Raw genomic sequence first — 15,166 nt, 5'->3', positions numbered from 1 at the left:
GCTGATCATCCAAATTCAGTAACCTGTCCCTGCCTTCTCCCCATATCCCTTGATCCATTTAGCCTCAAGAAATATATCCAACTCTTTCTTGAATATATTTAATGAACTGGCCTCCACCGCCCTCTGTGGCAGAGAATTCCACAGGTTCACCACTCTCTGGGCGAAGAAATTCCTCCTCATTTCAGTCCTAAATGGCTTACCCCTTATCCTTAGACTACGACCCCTGGTTCTGGACTCCCCGGCCATCAGAAACATCCTTCCTGCATCTAGTCTGTCCAGACCTGACTGAATTTTATAGGTTTCGAAGAGATCCGCTCTCAATCTTCTAGACTCCAGTGAGTATAAGCCCAATCGACACAATCTCTCCTCATACGTCATTCCTGCCATCCCAGGTATCAGCCTGGTGAATCATCGCTGCTCTCCCTCCATGGCAAGGTAACCAAAACTGCACACAATACTCAAGGTGTGGTCTCACCAAGGCCCTGTACAACTGTAGCAAGACATCCTTGTTCCTGTACTCAAACCCTCTTGCTACGAAGGCCAACATACCATTTGCCTTCTTAACCGCCTGCTGCACCTGCATGCTTACCTTCAGCGACTGGTGCACAAGGACACCCAGGTCTCTTTGCACTTCCCCTTCTCCCAATCTATTGCCATTCAAATAATAATCTGCCTTCCTGTTTTTGCCACCAAAGTGGATAACCTCACATTTATCCACATTATAGTGCATTTGCCATGTTTCTGCCCAATCACCCAACCTGTCCAAATCGTACTGGAGTTTCATGACATCCTCCTCACAGCTTACCCTCCCACCCAGCTTTGTGTCGTCTGCAAATTTGGAGATATTACATCCAATTCCCTCGTCCAGATCATTAATATATATTGTGAACAGCTGGGGTCCTAGGACCGATCCTTGCGGTACCCCACTGGTCACTGCCTGCCACTCGGAAAACGACCCGTTTATTCCAACTCTTTGCTTTCTGTCCGCCAACCAGTTCTCTATCCAAGTCAATATCTTGCCCCCAATCCCATGTGCCTTAATTTTGCATGCTAATCTCTTATGTGGGACCTTATCGAAAGCCTTCTGAAAGTCCACATACGCCACATCCACTGGTTCTCCCTTGTCTATTTTACCAGTTACATCCTCAAAAAATTCCAGTAGATTAGTCAAGCATAATTTACCTTTTGTAAATCCATGTTGACTTTGTCCAATCCTGTCACTGCTTTCCAAGTGCTCTGCTATTACATCTTTTATAATAGACTCTAGCATTTTCCCCACTACCAATGTCAGGCTTACCGGTCTATAATTCCTCGCTTTTTCTCTACCACCTTGTTTGAATAGTAGGGTAACATTAGCTACCCTCCAATCCATGGGTACCGTTCCAGAGTCTATCGAGTTCTGGAAGATGACCAGCAATGCATCTACTATCTCTAGGGCCACTTCTTTAAGTACCCTGGGATGTAGACCATCAGGCCCTGGGGATTTATCGGCCTTCAGTCCCATCAATTTTTCTAACACCATTTCCCTACAAATACTGATTTCTTTCAGTTCCTACCTTTCATCAGACCCTATGTTCCCCGGCATCTCTGGGAGGTTATTTGTGTCCTCCTTTGTGAAGACAGAACCAAAGCATGTATTTAGTTGGTCTGCCATTTCCTTGTTTCCCATTATAAATTCCCCTGATCCTGACTGTAAGGGACCTACGCTTGACTTCACCAATCTTTTTCTCTTCAGATATCTAGCTCGACACCATCTTGGACAAAGCAGCTCGGTTGATTGGCACCCCATCGACCACCTTAAACATTCACGCCCTCCACCACCGGTGCACCGTGGTTGCAAAATTTACCATCTACAAGATGCACTACAGCAACTCACCAAGGCTTCTTCGACAGCACCTCCGAAACCCACGACCTCTACTGTCTAGAAGGAGAAGGGCAGCAGGCGCATGGGAACAAAACCACCTCCAAGTTCCTCTCCAAGTAACACACCACCCTGACTTGGAAATATATCACCATTCCTTCATCGTCGCTGGGCCAAAATCCTGGAACTCCCTCCGTAACAGCACTGTGGGAGCTCCATCACTGTATGGACTGCAGCGGTTCAAAAAGTCGGCTCACCCCCTTCTCAGGGCCCATTAGGGATGGGAAATAAATGCTGGCTTTGCCAGCGACGTCCACATTCCACGAACAAATAAAAAAAAGAATCACAGTCAAATGAAATCCTTTAATTTGGTGGTGGGGAAGTTCTTGGGAACAATTATTATGGACTAAATAAACTTTCATTTAGAAATACATGGGTTATTCAATGACAAGCAGCATGGATTTGTTAAAGGAAAATCGGATCTGACTAACTTGACTGGAATTCCTCGATGAGTTAACAGAGAGGGTTGATCACGTTGGATGTTGTACATATGGACTTTTGGAAGGCATTCGACAAAGTGCCACACAGGAGGCTTATGAAGAAAATGGAAGCCCATGGATGTAAGCGGAATGTGATGGTATGAATACAGAAGTGGCTCAGTGACAGGAAGCAAAGGGTGGATGTTTTTCAGATTGGGAGGTGGTTTGCAGTGGTGTTCCCCAAGGGGTCAGCTTTGGATCAATTATTTTTTTAAATGTTTATAACCGACCTAGACTTGGGTGTAGGGAGCAGTATTATAAAGTTTGCAGATGATGCAAAACTTAGCAAAGTAATAGATCATGATGAGGATTGTTATATGCTTCAGGATGATCTAGACAGAATGATGAAATAGACAGCATGATGAAATAGACAGAATGATGAAATAGGTAGAAGCATGGCAGATGGAGTTCAATGCGGAGAAGTGTGAAGTGATGCTCTTTGGGAGGGCTAATATGGAACGACAGTGTACTATAAATGATACAATTCTGGAAAGTGTAGATGAACAGAGAGACATTGGTGTCTATTAAACAAATCCTTATGTAAGATTATAGTCAATATACTTGTTAATTTGTATATTAACACTTATTTTCTTTATACATATATATGCATGCAGTCACTATTTTTTTTGTAACACCTATACACACACACATATATATAAACAGGGTAGTATGGTTCTTAATTATACTTTGTAAACTGCTGTTTAAGTTGCAGTAATTGTGTTGATCCTTGCTTGTGCTGAATATACTTTTAACCACTGCCACCAATGTGGGTCAATGTCGAATAATTTGGAATGAAAGATATCACAAAGAGATTCTTACACTTACCCTGGCGGGGCAAGTTGATAAGGTGGTTTAAAAAAAGCATATGGGTTACTTGTGTTTATAAATAATGAATAGAATGTAAAAGCAAAGAGATCATGCTAGATATTTATATATCACTGGTTAGGCCTCAGCTGGAGTATTTTGGACAATAGTGGGCACCATACTTCATGAAGATGTAAAGGCCTTAGAACGGGTACAGAAGAGGTTTACCAGGATCTTACCAGGAATGAGGGACTTCTGTTATGAGGAGAGGTTAGAAAAGTTCGGACTGTTCTCCTTGGAACAGAGAAGGTTAAGAGGTGACCTCATAGAGGTTTTCAAGACGATGAGAGGTTTTGTTAGAGTAAATAGAGAAAATGTACTTCCACTGGCGATTGGGTCAATAACTACAGGTCATATATTACCTGAACAGGTGGTGGAAGCTGATTCCATAAATAATTTTAAAAGGGACTTGGACAACGACTTGAGGATGAGGCACTTACAGGGTTACGAATAACAAGCGGGGATGTGGGTCTAACCGTGACTGCTTTTTCAAAGAATCAGTACAGACATGAGGGGCCGAATGGCCTCTTTCTGTTCTGTAAGTTTCTATGATTCTATATTCACTACCTCAGCATCTGATTCGACCCCGAGCTGAACTTCAAATTCCATTTTTCACATCACAAAACTCCCAGTAACATCAGCCACTATGCCCTAACTTACCCCACCTGTTGCTGAAACCCTCATCCACGTTTTATCACCTCCGGGTTCAATTATTCCAATGCTCTCCTGGTCGGTCTTCCATGTTTTTCAGATTAGGTCCTCGAACATCTTTGCATTAAAAACGCTTAATAAATGCAATATCTTGGTGTACTCCTTTCCCATTCACCAGAGCAGATTATTAATATAAATATAACAGCACACCAATCATTTATTTTCAACATGTGTAATTTATGTTTAGAATGGAGTCACAGACAAAGACTGCATATGTCCGCAGTATTATACTTTGCGTTTCCATGACAAAGTCAAAGACTTACAGATGCCAGTTCAATGCACAACCTACAGGTCCAGTCATTGAACGTCAACATAACCTTAATAAGAATAATTTGATGACAAGCCAGATTCTTTAGTTATCATGTCAGTGTTGTGAAATAACAGTACACTTCTGTATAGATCGTTTTACTAGAGTTTACAGCTATAGAGTTTTATTTATTCATTGATGGGATGTGGGCATCGCTGGCAAGGCCACCATTTATTGCCCATCCCTAATTGCCCTTGAGAAGATGGTGGTGAACCACATTCTTGAACCGCTGCAGTCTGTGCGGTGAAGGTACTCCCACAATGCTGTTAGGGAGGGAGTTCCAGGATTTTGACCCAGCAATGATGAAGGAACGGTGATATAATTCCAAGTCAGGATGATGTGTGACTTTGAGGGGAACTTGGAGGTGATGGTGTTCCCATTCACCTGCTGCCATTGTCCTTCTAGGTGCTAGAGGTTGCGGGTTTGGGAGGTGCTGTCGAAGAATCCTTGGCAAGTTGTTGCAGTGTGACTTGTAGATGGTACATGCAGTAGCCAAGGTGCGCTGGTGGTGGAGGGTGTGAATGTTGACGGTGATGGATGGGTTGCCAATGGAGCGGGCTGCTTTGCCTTTTAGATGGTGGAAAGGATTTGGGGAGTCAGGAGGGGAGACAGTCACCGCAGAATACCCATCCTCTGACCTGCTCTTGTAGCTACAGTATTGATGGGGCTGGTCTAGTTGCTTTTCTGGTCAATGGTAACCCCCCAGAATGTTGATGGTGGTGGATTCGGTGATTGTAATGCCGTTCAATGTTAAAGGGCTGGTTAGACTCTTTCTTGCCTGGCACTTGTGTGGGGCGAATGTTACTTGCCACTTATCAGCCCAAGCCTGTGCAGTGGGCACAGAGTGAAAAACTTGGGAGTTTGGTAGGCATGGGAGTTTTAAGGGTTAATCTATTTTAAAATCTAGTGTTAATTGCCGATCGCTCTAAAGTAAGATCAACTGTCTAAGTTAAAATTTAAACTTTAACATTTTTAAGATTCTTCAGGTTTAAGCAGAGACAAACAAGCAAGCTCTCCCACTGGAGAGCTGCTGTAGTTAGTTAATTAGCAAGCTAGATTAAACTGGTTCCTGAAACAAAAGCAGAGCAGTGCTGACTCACCTGAGTGACAACCAGTTTAAATACAGCGGCCTGTGAGTGCAACTGGCAATGAGTGATCAACTTGGGAGTTTGGTAAGTGTGGGAGTTTGTTGTAGTGGTGGAAGGAGGAACTGCTTTGCCTTGCTTTTCCTAACTTCTCCCGCAGAGCGGCGGCGGACTTAAATGGGAGCAGACCGAGGCCCGAGATTGGGGATAAAAGCAGCAGCGGACCTGTAACAACAAGAGAAAACTGCAGTGTGACGTCACAGGTAAGGCAGGTAAGTGATTGATAGTGATTGTGCGCTAACTTTTAAGTTAACATATAGCATATAACTAAATTTTAAAAACAAAACTTAATTGCATTAATTTAATAAACTAAATGAGGTAAATAATTTGATTAACACTAAACTAATTAATTAAATAAATAAAAGAATGGGAGAACAGAAGATGTGTTTCTGCTGTAATATGTGGGAGCTTGTGGACATTTTTGTCCAGAGTGACTACATCTGCGGTAAATGTCTGCGGCTGGAGGAACTTCAGCTCCGAGTTGAGGACCTTGAGTCTGAGCTGCAGACATTGTGAGAAATCAGGGAGGGAGAAAGTTACCTAGACCTTTTGCTCCAGTAGGAAGCCACACCCCTTAGATTAAATACTTTAGAATTGACACGTGGTCAGGGACAGGAGGATGTGACTGTGAGTGAGGCAGGTACGGGGATCCAGGAGGTAGTATTGCAGGAGCCTCAGTCCCTGCACTTGTCCAATAGATTCGAGGTTCTTGCAACCCTTGTGGACAAGTGCGGGGACTGCGGGAAGGATGAGCAATCTTATCACGGCACCATGGTACAGGAAGCCGTTCAAGTGGGGGGAGTAAATAGGAAGGTGGTTGTAGTAGGCGACAGTATAGTTACGGGGATAGACACTGTTCTCTGCAGCCAGGAGCATGAGTCTGAAGGCTATGTTGCATACCCAGTGCCAGGGTAAAGGACATCTCCTCTGGGCTGGAGAGGAATTTGGAGTGGGAGGAGGAGGATCCAGTTGTCGTTGTCCATGTAGGTACCAACGACATAGGTAGGACTTAGAAAAAGCTTCTGCTGAGAGAGTTTAATCAGCTAGGGACTAATTTAAAACGCAGAAGCACAAAGGTAATAATCTCTGGATTATTACCTGAGCCACGAGCAAATTGGCATAGGTTAAATAAGATCAGGGATATATGAATGTGTGGCTCAAAGACTGGTGTGGGAGAAGTGGGTTTCGATTCGTGGGGCATTGGCACCAGTACTGGGGAAAGAGAGAGCTGTTCCATTGGGATGGACTACTCCTGAACCATGCTGTGACCTGAGTTCTAGTGAATTGAATAACTAGGGAGGTAGATAGGGCTTTAAACTAAATAAGCAGGATGTGGAGGGTCCCGGTGGAGACAAATCTAGAATGCTAAAGAGAAAAGACAAGGAAGCAGTGCAGGAAAGTGATTGGGGTAAGGATAACCAGATTGCATCAGGAAGGGACAGAGCGTACAAACAAAAGAGTGCACTAACAAAATAGGGTTCGGGTAAGGAAAAATGGTAATAAGACAAATAGTGCCATGGTACAAAAAAATGTTAAGATGTCTAAAAATGATAAAACGACAAATCTAAAGGCACTGTATCTGAATGCACAAAGCATTCAGAACAAGGTAGATGAATTAACAGCGCAAGTAGATGTAAACAGATATGATATAATTGCAATTTCGGAGACATGGCTACAGGGTGATCAAGGCTGGGAGCTTAATATCCAAGGATATTCGATATTTTGGAAGGAAAGGCAAAAAGGAAAAGGAGGTGGGGTGGCGTTGTTAGTAGAGGCTGAAATCAGAACAATAGTGAGAAAGGATATTGGTCTAGAAATTCAGTCGCGTTTGCGCCCACTTATTGGCTATAAAGTGGTTTGCGGCGGAAGTTTTTTAGCGCCTGAAATTGAGTTGGTCCCTAACATCGGCGTTAGCCGGTAGCGCTGCGCCGGCACCGATGACGTCATCGGTGTGCGCAGCGCCCCGGTTCCAATGGTAATCCGCCCCGATGGCCAAATTCAGTTGCGGCCGCCTCGCCCGTCGCGGCCGCAAACAGCGTTTGCAAAACGGTGCCTTACAGCTCCGAGAGGCCGGCGCATAAAGGTGGAGGGGCGGCCGGCCGCTTTCCCGGCGGCCGCCTGGCCGCACCTCCCTCCACGGACTCCTGCACCACCCCCCCGCGGCATTGGTGTGTGACTCCCGCGAGCCCGGCACTTCTCCGTGGTGCCGGGCTCATTTGACGGGGGAATCCAGCGGCGATCTCACGGCTGCAGGCAGCTCCTCCTTAAGAGAAGGAGGAGGCCTGCAGTACCCCAGCCTGCTGCATCGCATCGGTTGCCGCAGCGGCAGCTGGGAGCCGGAAACTGACATTCTTCACCCCAAACGAGGCGGCCAAACCCTCCAATAGCGCCCGCCTCCATCTTGGGGCGGCGCTACTGAATTTCAGGTGGGCGCTAGGGGAATCCGGCCCAGCGCTAAATTTCAGGCACTAAAGACCTGGCGCGGCGATACCGAATTTTTAGCCCATTGGCTCAGAAACTCAAGATGTAGAATCAGTCTGGGAGGATCTAAGAAGCACCACGGGGCAGACAACAGTGGGGAGAGTTGTCTATAGGCCTCCAAAATAGTAGTGGTAATGTAGGGCCGGCAGCAAACAGGAAATTAGAGATGCATGTAACAATGGTACTACAGTAATCATGGGTGACTTTAATCTACATGTAGACTGGCCAAACCAAATCAGTAATAATACTGTGGAGGATGAATTCCTGGAGTGTGTATGAGATGGATTTTTAGACCAGTACGTTGAGGAGCCAACTAGGGAACAGGCTATCCTAGATTGGGTATTATGCAATGAGAAGGACTTAATTAATAATCTTTTTGTGTGGGGTCCTTTAGGGAAGAGTGACCGTAACATGATAGAATTCTTCATTAAGATGGAAAGTGAAATTGTCCAATCCGAAACTAGGGTCCTAAATCTAAACAAAGGAAACTACGAAGGAATGAGGAGTGAGTTGGCTATGATAGATTGGGGAGCTTCATTAAAAGGCATGAAAGTGGATAGGCAATGGCTAACATTTAAGGAACAAATGCAGGAATTGCAACAGTTATACATTCCTTTCTGGCGAAAAAACACATAAGGAAAAGCGGCCCAAATCTGGCTAACAAAAGAAATTAATGATAGTAATAGATTCAAGGAGGAGTCATATAAAGTTGCCAGAAAAAGTAGCACGCCTGAGGATTGGGAGCAGTTTAGAATTCAGCAAAAAAGGACCAAGAGGTTGATTAAGCATGGGAAAATAGAGCATGAGAATAAGCTTGCAAGGAACATAAAAGCGGACTGTAAAAGCTTCTACAAGTATGTAAAAAGAAAAAGGTTAGTGAAGACAAATGTAGCTCCCTTACAGTCAGAAACGGGAGAATTTATAATGGGGAGAAAGGAAATGGCAGAGCAATTAAACAAATACTTTTGTTCTGTCTTCACGGAAGAGGACACAAATAACTTCCCAGAAATGCTAGGGAACCAAGGGTCTAGTGAGAAGGAGGAATTAAAGGAAATTAGTATTAGTAAAAAAATAGTGCTGGAGAAATTAATGGGACTGAAATCCGCTAAGTCTCCAGGACCTGATAATCTGCATCCCAGAGTATTAAAGAGGCAGCCATGGAAATAGTTGATTAATTGGTTGTCTTCTTCCAAAATTCTATAGATTATGGAGGGTGGCAAATGTAACCCCACTATTTAAAAAAGGAGGGAGAGTGAAAACAGGGAACTGCAGACCAGTTAGCCTAACATCAGTAGTAGGGAAAATGTTAGAGTCTATTATAAAGGATGTGATAACAGGACACTTGGAAAATATCAGCGGGATTAGACAAAGTCAACATGGATTTATGAAAGGGAAATCGTGTTTGACAAACCTACTGGAGCTTTTTGAGGATGTAACTGGTAGAATAGATAAACGAGAACCAGTGGATGTGGTGTATTTGGATTTTCAGAAGGCCTTTGATAAAGTCCCACATAAGAGGTTAGTGTGCAAAATTAAAACACATGAGATTGGGGGTAATATACTGGCATGGATTGAAAATTGGTTAACAGACAGGAAACAGAGTAGGAATAAATGGGCCTTTTTCGGGGTGGCTGGCAGTGACTAGTGGGGCACCACAGGGATCAGCGCTTGGGCCCCAGCTATTCAAAATATATATCAATGATTTGGATGAGGGAACCAAATGTAATATTTCCAAGTATGCTGACGACATGAAACTAGGTGGGATTGTGAGTTGTGAGGCGGATGCAAGGAGGTTTCAAGTCGATTTAGACAAGTTGAGTGAGTGCGCAAATTCATGGCAGATGCAGTATAACGTGGATAAATGTGAAGTTATCCACTTTGTTAGGAAAAACAGAAAGGTAGAGTGTTATTTAAATGGTGATAGATTGGGAAATATTGATGTACAAAGGGACCTTGGTGTTTTTGTACACCAGCCACTGAAAGCAAACATGCAGGTGCAGCAAACAGTTAAGTAGGCAAATGGTATGTTGGCCTTCATTGCAAGAGCATTTGAGTACAGGAGCAAGGATGTCTTACTACAGTTATACAGGGCCTTGATGAGACCACACCTGGAGTACTGTGTGCAGTTTTGGTCTCCTTACCTGTAAAAGGATATACTTGCCATAGAGGGAGTGCAGCGAAGGTAAACCAGACTGATTCCTAGGATGGCAGGACTGTCGTCTGAGGAGAGGTTGGGTCGACTAGGCCTTTATTCACTAGAGTTTAGAAGAATGAGAGGGTATTTCATTAAGACATATAGGCCTAGAAATTCAGTTGGTTGCGCCAGCCGGTAGCGCCTTAGGAGGAGTAGATGTCGGGTGCTAGGTGGCTAGCGGCCGGGCACAGCGCGATCTGCGCCTCTCCCCAACTTCACTCATGATTTAGCGGCGGCGCAAAGTATTTGCGCGCGCTCAGCTGCGCGCGCAGATCCTGATGTCATTTCTTCGTGCAACGCCCTTTGTGCGCCCCAAACCGGAAATTCAGTTGCGACGCCCTATTGTGCACCTGGCGCCCCTAGCGACTGGTAGAGTGGAACGGCGCTCAGTCGATGCGGGGCGCGGGGGGCGCAAATTAAAGGGCACTCCTCCTGCACTAGAAAAGGCTGCCATTTCGCAGCACTCCTTCTTGAGAGACGGATCTTTGCAGAGAGACCAAGGTAGAGAGCTTTCTGCTTTGGCTCAACACTCGGACAGGCACTTGTGGCTTCAGGCCACAGCTTTCCACCTGTCTTTGCCTTCATTGACATATCATTGTTTGCTAACATATAATGGGGGCTGCAATGGGTGCAAACACTGGCCTTCTCCATTGCAACCAAAGGGCTCACAGACGGCGTGAGAGAGTGGCAGTCCTGGCTAGATGGAGAGGGGGCAACAGGTGGCGGGAACGGAGGCCTTACCCACCCAGGGTATACCGCCAGCAGTTCTCCTATCTCAACATGCCTGACGAGCAGTGTGTTTGGACGCTGCGATTCCGAAGGGAGGTGGTCACAAAGATCTGCCACCTGCTTGGCAGTGATCTGCAGCCACATCTGAGGAGCAGGACGTCTCTGTCGGTGGCAGTGAAGGTGACGGTGGCTCTCAACTTCTATGCCACCGGCTCCTTCCAATCCGCTACTGGGGACATTTCCAACATATCCCAGTTCACCGTGCATTGCTGCATCCGCCAGGTGACCAATGCCCTTTTCAAAAGGAGACGTCAGTTCATCTGCTTCTCCGTGGCCCTTGCCAAGCAGCAACAGCGTGCAATGGGCTTTGCAGCATTCGCGGGCTTCCCCATGGTGCAGGGCGCCATTGACTGCACGCATGTGGCTTTGCGGGCACCTCTGGAGAATTCCGAGGATTACCGCAACCGGAAGGGCTACCATTCGCTCAACGTTCAGCTGGTGTGTGACCACAGGCAGCTCATCCTAGCTGTCAATGCCCGCTTTCCAGGCAGCAGCCACGATGCCTTCATCCTGCGCCAGACTTCTGTGGCAGACATGTTCCAGGCCCAGCCTCACCCACGAGGATGGCTTATTGGGGACAAAGGCTATCCTTTGTGTACCTGGCTGATGACCCCGCTCCGTGCGCCCAGCAGCCCTGCTGAAGAGGGATACAACGACAGCCATCAAGCGACCAGGAACATCATTGAGCAAACAATCGGCGTCCTGAAGCAACGGTTCCGCTGTCTGGATCGTTCCGGTGGAGCCCTACAATATTCGCCGGAGCGAGTCTCCCATTTCATGGTCGTGTGCTGCATGCTGCACAACCTGGCTATCCGCAGGACTCAGCCACTGCCACCAGAGATTGGAGGACCACCTGAGGAGGAGGAGGAGGAGGAGGACCAGCACAGGAGGGAGGCAGAAAGTGCAAGGGCCGCCCGTCGCCGGCTTATTGAACATCGGTTCAAGGCCCCCTCACAGGGAATGGCTTGTGCCAATGTCAGCAGATGAACGTAGCCACTCCACAAGCCCTCAGCCGAGCAGGCCAACCAGGACTTGCTAAATAAAACATGCACAGTGCGATTTAAGAACATTCATTTATTGCAAACCTCTGCCCTTCCCACATTACAACCTCATGTGGGGAAGCCCCCTCCAAAAACACAAAACTAACAGTCCCAGCCTTACAAAAACAAAGAAAGACACCAGTCTCGGCCTTACAAAAACACAACTACACCAGTCTCGGCCTTTCAACAACCACAAAGCATTTGTGCAGACCTTCTACTTTTTGCCCTGCGAGGGCGATGCCTTTTGTATCCTTGCCTGGCCCCTGCCCGCCCTGCAGCTCCTCCTCAATGGGAGCCCAGTGGCTGCAGCAAGGCTGGGGGAAGGCTGCTGAGGGTCAGATGGCGAGATGGCAGATGCCCTTGGGGGTCGGCCTGCACCAGCTCTGGCCCTGGAGGGGCCGGCTGCTGACTGCTCCAACTCTGCTTGGGCGGCAGCAGTCTGTCCAGCGGCTCGTGGCAGTTGCAATGGCGGAGTGGCAGTGCCGGCTGCAGGAATGGTGCCAACCTGACAGATTGCAGGTGCTCCCTGGTCGCCTGATACATTGGCACTCGCATGGGCCAGCACTGCAGCATGTGCAGCAAACAGCTGAAGAACAGACTGCTGGGCTGCTGCTGCGCGGCGTGTGCCCTGGCGATGCCTGGCTGATCCAGCGAGGGTGGCAGCAGTTAGTGCCCGTGTGGCCCTGGTCTGTGTCCGCATGACAACAGCCAGTGAATGGACGGAACGACTGAGCACTTGGCTCGAAGCCGCCTGTGCTGCCGCGAAGTCCTGTAGACACCTGGCCTGTGCTGCTCCAAATTGCTGCACACTCCTTGACAAAGACTCAATGGAGTCAGGCATCCTTGCCACTGCAGCCATGAGCTCATTGTGCCTGCGCTCAGCCTGGACGGCCATTTCCTCCAGGAGCCGCACCTCCTCTGCGCTCACCGTCGCAGGACTGGAGGCCGCACTCACCCTCTGGGGAGAAGTCCTCCGAGCTTCCCCATCCCTCCCGCCTTGCTGCAGCCAGCTGGGCCCCGGAGCTTCACTCTCCTTCGACCCTTCCCCCCGGCTCCCCTCCAGGGAAGACGTGTCCCCTTCACCGCCATGGGCTGGCGCGGCTGAGGGTGGCACTGATGGGCCGGCTTCCTCTTCCTCCCCCTTGAATTCGGAATCGCTGACAGTGGCAGCTTGAGGGCCCGCCTCCTCACCTGGCGATTCACCATCTGAAAGCAGGAAGGCACAAGAGTAGCTTTAGAGTGAGGACAGGGCGGCAGCGAGGGAGGCATGAGTGCTGCCATTCACTGCATTGGCCGGACAGTGGCAAAGGATGCTGATCTGAGGCACAAGTGGAAAGAGAGAGGTCAAAAAGGTGATGCCCTTACCATTGGTGCCCAGAACAGGGTCGGCATCTCCACGGGGCCAATCAGCCAGCCTGCCATAATGCGCTCCACATGCTGGTCGAGGTCGGAGAGCTCTTTGACGTCAGGACGGCCTCCCCCGGTCTCACTTAGTTTCCGCCGGTTGTGCGCCTCCTTGGCCTGCAAGAGAAAGGACGGCCTCTAAGTACAGTGTGAAGCCCTGATCTTGTCTGCAATGCCTCCCATGGTCGAATAGCTTGTACAGTGTGTAAACTGCTGAATGTGCAAGTGATTTTCATGACAGTCCCATAGCTGCTGGATGAGGGCTGGCCATTAGGGCTTTCAGGTCCCTTTGCCCATAAAGTGAGGTGCACATGCAGGGATGAGGAGGACACTGGAAAGGGTACTCACCCTGACAACCCGAGTGAGGTCGTTGAACTTTTTCCGGCATTGCACAGGAGTCCTGCCAACCACGCTGTTGGAAGACACCCTGTTTGAGACCTCCCTCCAGGCTTTCCGGTAGGCACTGGGCAGCGGCCTCCTGCCACCTTCTGGGAACAGAACATGGCGCCTGCGCTCCACTCCGCCAACCAGCACCCTCAGGTCACCGTCGCTGAAGCGCTGTGCTCTCTCCCTGGCCTTCTCCATAGCCCTGGGCATTGTGCAGATGACGCTGAAGTGGTCAGGCCTAGGTTGAGGGCTGCAGTGTGCAGGGCGTGGCAGGCAAACAAATCCACCCTCCCCCTTTAAGAGCTGACCGGCGCCAGAGTGTCTGCTGTCAATCAACAACTCGCCGCACCTGCGCTGCGCCCGGCCTCGGGGGTATTGCTGAGCACCGCCGGCTTAGCGCCTAAAGATAGTCGTGCATTGCCTATTTTAGCGCAGCAGCAACCTCTTGGAGCGATGCGACTGAATATCGGCGAAGGTGGCGCGACTTTGCGTCGGGCGCAAACTTTAGCGGCCGCCTGACTTCAGCGCCCCAAACGTGGCTATACTGAATTTCTAGGCCATAAAATTCTGACAGGGCTAGACAGACTGGATGAGGGAGGATGTTTCCCCTGGCTGGGGGATCGAGAACGAGGGGTCACAGTCTCAGGATACGGGGTAGGGCATTTAGGAATGAGATGAGGAGAAATTTCTTCACTAAGTGTTTGCTGAACTTGTGAAATTCTCTACCACAGAAGGCTGTGGAGGTCAAGTCACTGAATATATTTAAGAAGGAGATAGATAGATTTCTAGACACAAAAGGCATCAAGGGGTATGGTGAGAGTGCGGGAATATGGTATTGTGATACAGGATCAGTCATGATCATATTGAATGGAGGAGCAGGCTCGAAAGTCCGAATGGCCTACTCCTGCTGGTATTTTTCGCTGTTTCTATGTTGTCCAGGTCTTGCTACTTGTGGGCATCTGAGGAGTTGCGAATGGAACTGAACACTGTTATTAGTGAACATCACCAATTCTGACCTTATGATGGAGGGAAGGTCATTGATGAAGCAGCTGAAGATGGTAGGGCCTAGGACACTTCAGTGATAAGTCCTGCAGCGATGTTTTGGGGCTGAGATGATTGGCCTCCAACAACCACAGCCATCTTCCTTTGTGCTAGGTATGACTCCAGCCAGTGGAGAGGTTTCGCCCTGACTCCCATTTAGTGCAATTTTACTAGAGCTCCTTGATGGCGCACTCGGTCAAATGCTGCCTTGATGTCACATGCAATAACTCTCACCTCACCTCTGAAATTTAGCTCTTTTGTCCATGTTTGGACCAAGGCTGTAATGAGGTCTGGATCCGAGTGATCCTGGCAGAACGCAAACTGAGCAATGGTGAGCAGGTTATTAGTGAGTAAGTGCCACTTGATAGCACTGTTGACGACACCTTCCCTCACTTTGCTGCTA

This window comes from Somniosus microcephalus, chromosome 8, assembly GCF_052327205.1.
Source record: "Somniosus microcephalus isolate GS21.2 chromosome 8, FLI_Smic_1.0, whole genome shotgun sequence".
Classification (NCBI taxonomy): domain Eukaryota; kingdom Metazoa; phylum Chordata; class Chondrichthyes; order Squaliformes; family Somniosidae; genus Somniosus; species Somniosus microcephalus.
Note: the sequence above shows the minus strand (reverse complement) of the source record.